At 37.9% G+C, this 11,632-nt stretch overlaps 1 pseudogene; it reads left to right on the top strand.

Annotated features, from left to right (window-relative positions):
- Positions 1-1,917: 1,917 nt before the first annotated feature.
- On the top strand, positions 1,918-8,165 carry LOC140279717 (multidrug and toxin extrusion protein 1-like; annotated as a pseudogene).
- Positions 8,166-11,632: the final 3,467 nt, after the last annotated feature.

Raw genomic sequence — 11,632 nt, forward strand, 5'->3', positions numbered from 1 at the left:
CAACTGGAGAGAGAAATACCTCATTGAGAGGTGTTACTAAGACAGAGGAACGCAGCGTGTACTACATGATGTGTTGACAGGATACAAACATGAGTGGCGCTTTACCCTGACTGACTGTGATTTATCTCAGTGAGGAAACGAATAAGCAGATCTGTCTCTGAGTGAACAACATAACATGATTTTATTCTCCGTCACTGTCATTGAATGCTTTGTTAGGTGTCAGCCAACAATGTGCAGTTCTTACTGGTAATGGAATTTCAAATATTGCCTATTCGCATATTGCGCTACTTTGTACGTCCACTCCAATATATTTCTACTACTAGTTACTAATAAGATAAAGCTTTTCCACACTTGATTCTAGTATAAGCTTTCAACATAGAACAACTTGTTAGAAATTATCCCAGTGGTTTCCAACCTTTTCGGCCTGTGACATCTTACAAAAAACACTGGGTCATATATAATTTCACATGGTTTAACTTCAGTAAATGTTAAATGTTCAAGTTATCAAACTTCTTACCAGATATTTAGACAAACAGACCAGAAAGCTGTCTTCTCTGATCAATCATCTCACGACCCCCTTTTTTTTTTCTTCTTTTCCTGCATATAAAGCTGTATATAGAATAGCTCAAGCTGGCTCCACTTCAAGCAGCCGCAGCAGTTTTCATGCTGCTGGGCTTACAGACTGATGCCTCAGTATTGATGATCTAGTCATGTCATAGATAATGACATATGAGTCAGAGAGAGCAAAGCTGTAATTTTACTTCGAAACTGAACATTTTACCGAGGAATCTTCCGTTTAACTGTTTTTTTTTGTTATTTTTTACATTCCTGTTTCAGAAATCCAAAACTGCAGTTCGTTTCTCTTGACACATGATCATATCTGTTCTGTGTTGCTGCATTTAATTTCACTATGTCTAACCATTTTCTCTCTTCCGTTCTAACACCGTTCAACACAGAGTTGGGCACAAATTCCTGCATTAAAGACGCAGGAAACATGTATTGGTGTTTTTTGTACATATACATGTAAAAAAATTATGTTTTTCTTTTTATTGTCCTGTCTTTTCAAGAGCAGTTAACTCCCTCCTTGTAATTTTCTTCCTTAAAGGTGTTCTATACCATATTTTCATACTAGTAATGGCAGCATTTATCATAAATGTGGTCACTCATAGTTACAAACACACTTAGACACGTCAATTAACTGTGCACTGTGACTCAGTCCTCTATTATCATTCAGCTTTGGTTAGAGGACAATTGAAAGGTTAAAGGAAGCAAAGTCACCACATATATAATTCGCTCAAAATTTAGAAAAATATAACAACATATGTTCAGACACAGATCAATCTAAGCCTTATGACCAGTGACTGTATTATTTTATCATTGCATGAATAGCATTACAATATATGTGTCATATATGTGTCTTTAATTTGTGGTGAGAGTGTCCCTTTAAAGTAGTTTTGAAGACTTATTCTTTTATATCATCGCTAATTGTCAACGTTATAACTACAGACAGTGAAAGCTCTGTTACTCATGCAGTGTGTTTAATCATATGCATTTGTATTTACACTTTGACTAATAAACACTTAATTCACTTGAACTTTGGTACACAAGTGAAGATCTGTGATGCTCTACTGACATTTTGCTCAGTTCCTTTGGGGTGTGTGCGGCTTGTCGGTGGGTGGGAGGTGGAGATCTCTGACTTGTAGAAGTGCCCCTGCAGGCTGTCCATTCACAAAGACAGGGCAGGGCGCAAGGTGGGCAGACACAGCCTTAGTTATCGATTATTATCCGGGTAATTAGTTATCGATTACCTCTGGCTGTCCTCTTTGTTTCTGAGGGAGATTGTACTGTACAGACATAATTCAGTTTGAAGCTGAGTTCTGTTTTTTTTTTTTTTTTTTTGCCAAATCTCATTAGAGAATGGAAGATTTAGCGAGAAAAAACACATGTGGCGGAGTGAATGGCCAGACGAAAACAGACGAATCACCTTCTCCTGCTGCTGGCAGTGTTGACTCATGCTGCAGATCCTGCCTCACAAGCATCAAACTCAGGGTATCTGCGGACTACAAGAATTAAACGGTTAAGTTTTTAAAACTGGCAGGACCTGTGGTAAGACGCAGTATCTTATACCATTTTATTTCTTCAGTGTAACATTTTTGATAATGTTTTAAGTTACTGCAGTGCTACTGAGAATGATTTCTAAGATAAAAGAAACAGCTGTCTCATTTCCTTTTGTGGCTTGGTTTGTATGTACCTTATGAACACGAAGATTCATACATGAAGAGTGAGTTCCTTTTCATTTGAAAAACAGCTTGAATGTCTTTGTTAATCAAGTATCAAGAAAACCGTGGCATCATCTGTTGCTGTTCTCAAAGGATAAATTGAAACAAAACATTCAAATCCTCTCCAATGATCTCACATCTCTAGACTTGTTTTTGCACAATTAACAGATATTTAGCATTCACAAAAGCACATTGTGCTGTATGTGCACAGCCTCATCAGCTGAAAACTGTAATTTTATGAGTAGAAAAGCAAAAGGCAACCCTGAATGGATCAACCTTTGACAGAGTTCTATTTTTTGCACAAGCCCAGAGCTTAATAGAAGAGGGTATTTAGTTTTCTTTTGTGCAGACGTTATGATGCCAAAAATCTGTCAAAAACCAACTCTATGTTTTAAAAAGAAAAGTATTGAAAGACATTTAGAGGTTTAGAGCTGGTGGAAAACCAAGACATGATGCATGTCAGCTTTCTGAGCAAATAAACGTTTTCTTACCTGAAGGCCTCCTGAAACAATTCCTCATGACTCATAACTCAATCAACTACTCTTATGTGTTGCATTTGGAGTTTAATGTTTCATTCATAATTGGCCAAGTTAATTTGTGTTTTTAATGTTATGACAACGAGAGAGCTTGATTCTGTTTTTCAGTTCATTTCACAGTTGATGAGCTTCCTGATCGGCTTCGTCAGCATGGTGTTCTGCGGTCACCTGGGGAAAACAGAGCTGGCAGCGGTGACATTAGCAATAGCGGTGAGAGATCTTTTGTTTCTGCTTTAATGGAAATTCTGCTTTCAATGATAACTTCGATAGCCCTGTTTTTGCATTTGAATAGACGCTTTACTCGTACATTCATCTTTTCAAGAGTGCTTTTTATGCTTTCCGGAGTTTTATTTAATGAAATCTAATTTCAATGTAGGTAATAAATGTCACAGGTCTTTCCATTGGTTTGGCATCAGCATGTGACACTCTCATATCTCAGGTATTCACATTTTATTTATGGAACCAGCTCCTCAGTTACAGCTACATTTGTCTTCCTATGTCAGTTATGACCTTATTTGTGCGCCTGAGCCTTATTAACTTGTTTGGTTTTCTGATCTTCTTCCCCACAGACATATTGGAGTGATTCTCCAAAGAGGAGTTTTGATTCTACTCTTATCCTGTCTCCCTTGTTGGGCTGTACTTATTAACTTGCAACCAGTTTTGTTGGCTGTTAGGCAGCGCACAGAGGTCGCCAGGTGAAGCCTTTCTGCGAAAGCCGTGCATCTTAACTATACAATAGCACAAATTGGCATCCATGCTATGCACTGTATACACTTGTTACATAAGCATCAAGATGTTTAGAGTGAAATTTCCTCTTTTCTGTCTGCTGTAAAGATTATCTCAGCTGCATGTGTATGTGTTTATGCCAGCTCTACCGGTGAGTTCAGCTCCATGTCCTTTATGTCTCCATCCATATACAGTGTATGGAATGGTTGATGTGTAGCATCATTGATCTAATTAACTCCATTCACTGTGTTGAATTCTGCAGGCTGCCTTCATGTACCAGCTGCAGGGGAGATATTTTCAGAATCAGGTGCTTTTCATTAGCAAAACTAAATAAGTTGAAGGTTTATCTGTGGTGAGATTGTTTTGTGCTCCGTTTGAGTCTCAAACAGCGGGAGCACTGACGTAAAAACTACTTGCTTTCTCTCATAGGGCATCATGTGGCCTCAGGTGCTATCTGGAGCGATGGGGAATGTTTTAAATGCAGTCATCAATTACATTTTCCTCCATGTTCTGGATCTGGGGGTTGCGTGAGTGCAACCACCAAAACTCTAATAGTTCTCTCAATTACCAGAGTGATTATTTATCGTAACTGTCAGCTAGAGGTTTCATCTGACGCGTTGTTTTCATGAACATGTGCCAGTAACTGTATGCTTTTCTTTGCTTCAATTCCTGGTGATAAATCAACCTAACACGACTGCAGTGGATCTGCAGCTGCCAACGGCAATGGCAACAATATTCTTGGGTGTGTTCTTGTTTGTGTGCATTTACTCCAGAGGGCTGCACACGGCTACATGGGTTGGTAAGGTTTTGTGATTAAACTTAAACTTAAATTTAGTCATGATTCCTCTGACAATTATTTTTACAAAATCAGCTGACAACCACGTAGAAAGTTGAGGCGTTGCAGAGAGAGGTGTGGTAGAAATCTTCAGAGATCGCCATCAGTGGGTTAGGTTGTTGTTTTTTAAGCCTGGCAGCAACTTATAGCTGACATCCCATGGCAGATAATATGAACGCAACATATTCCATTCTTTCTCTCATCAACTTTATCCAAAAAAAAACAAAAAAACAGAAAATTAAAATGGGGGGGGAAAACGGATGTAAAAAAAAATTTAATAAAACAAATTACAGACACATTGGAAGGTTTTTGCATATTTCTGTCTCCACAGTGCAGAATATCATTAAACCATTAAATTAATCTGCATTTATTAATGTGTAAAGGGGAGGGTGAAAGAATAAGCTCATCATCCATAAAAGCGTTTTATCAGCAGCAGGCTTTGTGATGGTATGGGGTTGTATCATTGATCTTGGCAACAGCCCATTTACACTTCTTTGACTGCAACATATGCTGCCTTCAAGACAACACTTTTTCCAGGGACGTCGATGTATTTTTCAACAAGACCTTGCAAAACCACATTCTGCCCACATTACAAGGGTATGGCTCAGAAAGATGATGTGATTCTTGGCTCTCCTGCCTGGAGAGGATTTCGAAGTGAAAAATGTGACAACCACCCTGTTCTGTTGAACGCATTCTGGATGTTTTTACAGAAATTAAGTACCATCTGACAACCTTCGAGCTAATATTCTCAATAGCAGATAGTCTTTAAAGTGTTTAAAGCAGGGAATGACCTTGTAAAAAAATTGGTAAAATCATTATTTTTCCAGGAAGGTTTTTCAGGCCTGGAATAAAAGAAAAACGTTTTTTAAAAAAACAAATTAGATTCAGTTGAAGAGAAGAAAAATGTGAAATACCATGAGTTCAGATCAAATTCAAATTGATGATGAGAATCATTGCTTGTTTATGCATTTTCTACATAATCAAACCTTTTTCTATTGTGGGGCTGTACATTGTCTAAAGGTAATTTGTTTTTAAAGGTAATTGCTGTTAATTTTTTTAATGTTCAGCTTTGCTTTGACTTTAGGCTATGATAGCTTAGCCATTAATTGCTAAATTATAGGTAGCCTACTTGGTGTGTACAAACTGAATGCTATTTTGAGTTTATAATAAGTGTAAATTTTTAAAACCGCTTTTTTAAAAAGTCAGCATAACTGCTTCAAAATTTCTGCTTTAAAATCAGAAAGCGTAAATATTGCTACTCATCTGCTTACTTATGCTGATTAGCAAACATCAGCATTCTATCATATAAAATCTGCAAAAAATTAGTTCAAATTGCTTTAGCATGTATGTTAGCGTACAAACTGTTGCATTTAGAGTGGCTGCAGATCCCGTTTTATCTGTTATACAACATTAACCTCACTCTAATGAAGGATTGCTCTGCACTGTAGACACTGGTGCGCAGTGAAATGCAGCAAAGAGGCTAAGTAACTTCACAATGAGCACTGATGCACACCAATAAATCCTCCATTCCTCCCTTTATCTCCAAGGTTGGTCAGGAGACTGCCTGCAGGAAATGGGGCTCCTTTCTTCACCTGGCCATCCCAAGCATGCTGATGCATTGTCTGGGGTGGTGGTTGTATGAGATTGCAGGGTTCCTGGCAGGCATCGTCAGTGAGACAGAGCTCGGTGCACAGTCCATAGTTTATGAACTAGCTGCTATTGCATTCATGGTAATGTCACCTTTGTTTCTTGGCTCTTTTTTTGCCATTGTGTGCAAAAGTAAGATTCATTCATATACCTGTACGGTTTTGACCTTTAGGATCTCACTCGGAAATCTTCACCATGTCTGGCTGGAGCCTAATTGTTTTCATTCACGTCGTCGTTTCCCATGGGTTTCTCTGTCGCTGCCAGTGTTCGGGTTGGAAATGCTCTTGGTGCTGGGAACACAGAGTAGGCAAAAATGTCCAGCAAGGTGTCCCTCATCTGTGCATGTGTGAATAAAAAATGTACTCTGCAAAAACCCATATATTTTCGTCAACATTCAGCCTCATTCATATTTTTAATAACTGCTTCTACCACTCAGTCTGATGCACAAGCAGGTTTATTATATGTGTTAGTGGTTTAATGCTTTGTGATTAGATTAGCTTGTACAACTTATTTTGCTTTTATACTTTGCTAATGATGTTCATTTTTTAAAATTTTATTTTGTGAAAACTTTGAGAATTATTTTGTAATGTTAGGCTACAATAACCTTCGATTTGACTTGAAAAATGTCAGAGGAGACAGTAAAAATTTTGGTGAGGAACAAGTTCTCGGATGCTTCTTCTTTTGTTCTGGTTTACAAATTAAAAATTTTATTGATTATTGAGTCTTTTATTTTATCTGTTTGTTGCTATTCATATATTTTGGCTCATATACTTTCACATTTTAGAAAACGATCAGAACATCTTTCTTATACCCAATACAGTTATAGTCTCATGTGTCAATGGAGCCTGTCTGGGTGTCGCTAGGGATGTGATTGGTTACATTTTCACCACAGAGAAGTAAGTATATGTTGATATCTGTTTTAAGATTCTTTGGTTATTCTATTCTCATAAGCTCGCCTCTCATTTAGTTTAATGTGTAACACCAGCGCACAGTCATCTTAACCAGCCAATGTGCTTGGATTTTTGCTTTTTGCCATGTCATTCTCCTCCACAAGGTAGAAGATGATGTAAGCTAAAAAATGATTTACTTCATTTTTGCAACTTACTTGTCTGTTTTCTAATTTCATATTTAAATCTCTTTAACTTTAGAGACATAATTCAGAGAGTGGCTGATATCATGAAGATATATACGGTTTCATCCATGTTGCTGAGGCTTTTGCTGTGAGAGAACAAAGTCAATTTTAATCCTCTGCAGGGCAAAATAAATCTGACATGTCGGCACAGATGTTAGATTTTGCTTTGTGTTACCTCCACAGGGTGTGACAGGAGGCATTGTCAGGGGAACAGGAAAGCAAATGATTGGAGCTGTGTGTAACCTGGTGGGATACTACTTAATTGGGTTTCCCATTGGAGTTTCTTTGATGTTCCACGTCAAAATAGGCATTGTAGGTGAGGATGGATGAAATGTCTTATAAGTAGACAATTTAATGATACCTCTGTTTGAACTGACAAACTGTCCACTCTTCATTTCTGTTACAGGGATTTGGTCAGGGTTTTTAATCTGTGTTTTGTTGCAGTCCACATTCTTTATGATTTTCCTGTGCAAGCTTAACTGGAAGAAAGCCACTGAGGAGGTAAGTGACTCCAGTGTCACAGATTAATTCAGGTAATGCGGTGCAGTTGAAAACAAAACAATGATCAATCAAACCATCCAAGTTCAACAATAGCGCATGGGATTTTGATATTGTATCTTGATTTTCACATACGAATATTCCTCATTTATATCTAAATAGGCACTAGTTAGAGCAGGAGTCCATATTTCGGAGAAAGAAAATGTAGGGAAGAAGACATTATTTCATGCACCTATTGCAATAGTTGGTCATTTTTGGGGGGAACTACAAGGTTAACCATGTGTTAAAACTCTCCCTCAAAGCCCTGGAGTCTGGTGAAAAACAGGCCCATATAAAAGCCGAAGAATCTGGAAGTGCTCAGCACAGAAGAGCAGAAATCAGCTGATGTGGCATTGTCATTCAGGCAGCTGGTGGTACAACGTGGCCTCTCTGTGCTGCTCATGTTCATTATTCTTGCCACTGGGGTCATCATCAGTGAGCTGCTCATCAGACATCTCGAATTAGATGAGTGACCATTATTAGACCACATGTGTGCACTATGAGGCAACATAGATTAAAAGAAAGCATGGACGTTGTCTGAAGTATGAAATTAACTTGTGAGTGCAAACTGATACGTCTTTATAAGTATTTTACATTCTCTTCAATATATTTAGTTTAATATATCTCATTCATTTTGAATGTTATGGTCGGATTTCAAGTAAAATAAGTGAAAAAGCAAGGTATGGTTTCAGGCAGAATGTTGTAATTGACAAGTTTCCGTCGTATGAGCATGTATAGTACCCTGAGGATCAAATTCAAATCCACCTCATCCTCCCCTTCAGCGCCACCTTTTTGTGTAGAATAGTGGGAATGCACCATATCATTAGACATGTCATGACTGTGCTTAGGTTACTCCCACTGAGTGGCAAAAAGACTGCAAAAACTATTTACTACACAATGAGTGATGTCACTGTATGGGATGACAGAGGCAAACTCTTATAGTACAGATACAGCTTGATTTGTGTTTCATACTTACATGCTTTGAGTGAAACACGGCATTTCTATCCATTTTCTTTACACTTATGACCAATGATTGAAAATAAATGTAACTTTTGATTACTAGGGAATTGTTTCATGAACTGCATTGGGAAATGTCTATATAGCTACAGAACAATCCTGAGATTTCAATCTGTATTTCATGTCAGATTGGTTGCTCTTTCTATTTTAGAATTAAACTTACTCTTCAGCTGAAAAATCTATTTAGAAACAAGGTTCCTCCTTAGATTTAGATCAGTGAAAAATAAGATTGAAAAAAAATATGTATAAGCGTGTTTTCTCAATAGAAACATGTTAAATGAAATGAGGTTCGAACAAGGTAGCTATATATTCTCTCATTCTGCAATTTATAGTATGAATGGATGCCACAATTAGAAAGTGCTTGATTAAATGTTATATTTAGGCTACAGCACATGTGGATGTGTGCTTTCATCATCAAAGACAGAAAGGATGCTCATTCTGTTGGGTTTATTTTTCTTTCCTTTGATCTGTGTTGCCAAATTTGACTATAATGAAAGGTCCGTACGCTTACACTGCAACGTGCCGGCTGGATAAAGACATGTCATACTGAGCAAATGAACCACCTGTTCCTCGGTATCGTCTCGAGCAGATAACTGGCTAGCTCAAGCTTCTTAGTTAGAAATAGTTCATGTCACCTTTGTTGACACAGAACAACTGACCATTTCTGATTTCCTGAAATGCTTTCTTATATGACTTGACTTTTAAGATCTTTTATCTGTGATGCCTGTGACATTAATATGTAAAGATGCAGCCTCAAAACCTGTTGGCCAAGAAAGTCTGAGCCCACAGATAACTAAATCTGCCAATCAGCGATTCTAAGGCTTACTTATTTATAAATGATGTCCAATTTGGTTAATCAGTGCTTGTGGATAGCCTTTGTCTTCTTTTGCACAGCCAGTATGGCTGCATTCTCCTTCTTTAAAGTATGTGTGCTATGCTAGGCTCATCAGTCGCTGGCATTGGCTCTATAGTGCTGGTCAAGGGAGTAGGGCCTTGGGGAGAAGCAAAGTTTATTGTACAGATAATACAACTCATCTTCTAAAATGTAGATGGTAGACGATGGTAGTTTGAGATATTTCTGTTCTAAAGGAACCAGTCAGTTGTTTTAAATGTGGATTTCCACTGCTGATTGTATATTGTAGTCAACTCACCGCTGTAACAAATTATGTGACACCATCACAAGAAGAGTTTCACTTGTGCAGCCATTACATCGGTGTTTTATCATACCATGTCTCATACTTTCCCGTGATTGTTGTTCCCAAAAATGTTGCTCAATAGCTGAGTCATCTAAATAGCTTTTGCAACCACCAGACTCTCGTACCTTAAAGAAGACAAAAGTTACTGGTCTACCGCTGCTGTTATCAGTTACATGGTTCAGACTATTGTTTGACTTTGCTTTGGTGATGTGTTAAGTCAGATCCAAACTGACCAAGAGCAACATCGAGGTTGGCAACGCCAGCAATTTAAAGTGCAGGGTAAAAATACAGGGAACTATTTGAAAAAATATTTTCACGTATGCATGACTACATAAGAGTGACATAGAGGTTAATGTAGGAATCTAAATACATAGCTAAATCACAGAAGGGAGAAAGGCCAAGTTTGGTCAAGTTTATGAAACATACAGGTCATAAACATACAGATTCCACACACAGATTCAGTGTCAGGCAGTGGTAAACCAAAGCAGTGGGGTGTCAGAGATGATAATGAAATTCACTACTACCTTTCACTGAATTCAAGTCATCATGAAGAAGAAAGCTCACTCTCTGTGCTGCATGCACAGAGGGGCTGGACTAGCTATCAGTCTCACATGGTTCTGGCTTCCAAATCCCATCATCAAATCTCCAGGTACATGATGGGCCTGTCTGAAAAGAGCAACCTCACATGACCACAGTGAAATCCTGAGTTTTCAACTACACAAAATGCACCCAGGTGTTAAAAACTAGCTCAGATTGGTGGGGAAAAGTGTGGGGTTTGCAACCTGCACAAACACAGTGATTCAACCAGATGAAAACTGCCAAAAAAGACAAACCACCAAGAGTCACAATCATTTATAACACACAGAGCAGTGAAGTCATATGACATCTTGTGGGGGAAAAAGGTACTTTTAAGACTACTGCTCAGAATACCTATTTTCCTCTGAATCTGTATTTACCATTACTAAAACAAGTTAGATTTAACATTAACGTTTCAAACAAGTTTCTGTTTAATGTTATTTTCAAATGATTATGTCATTATATGTTGTTATTCTCATTAATTATTATGGTCATTAACACACCCCAGTTAAGGGATAAAAGAATCATCACCAAGCACATAGACACAATCCTTCATTCAACAAGTTTTCAACTTTATTGAGTGCACAGAGATGTAGTCAGCTGACAAAAATAACATAGTGAATATGGCATTTCTTCATAAAACCATCTAAAAAAGGCAGCTCTGAACAAGTTTTTTGCTACTTTAACAAAGAGATTGACCTGTTTGCAAAAAAGTACGACGTAGGTGTTAACTGAAAAAAGCAATACAAATCATATTGAATCTAGAAGACATTCATGTTCTGGTAAAATAATTTTTTCTTCTAGCAAGACACTAACCATAGCTCATTCTGGTGGGTGTTAACTTCAAAAGAGCTATTTTGTTTGTAAGGTATTGAGGAAAGTTTCAGCTCTGTCCTACACAAACCACAAGCTACTGTACTTGAGGCAGATTGAGGCAGTTTGCCACAGTCACAAAAAAAAACTTGCATATCAATTCATCATTATTCAACATGTAAATCAGGTTGGATTCATACGTGGAAACATCACGCTCATCAGCAGAGATATTGCCACAGGCTCCTCACAGGGATTGCAATCCTGGCTTGCTTACCTCCAGAGACTGCAATCAGTAACATGCTGTGGCATCATTACCAAGTGACTGTGTAAAGATTTGC

The sequence above is a fragment of the Leuresthes tenuis genome, unplaced genomic scaffold, assembly GCF_036924035.1.
Source record: "Leuresthes tenuis unplaced genomic scaffold, fLeuTen1.0.hap1 SCAF_21, whole genome shotgun sequence".
Classification (NCBI taxonomy): domain Eukaryota; kingdom Metazoa; phylum Chordata; class Actinopteri; order Atheriniformes; family Atherinopsidae; genus Leuresthes; species Leuresthes tenuis.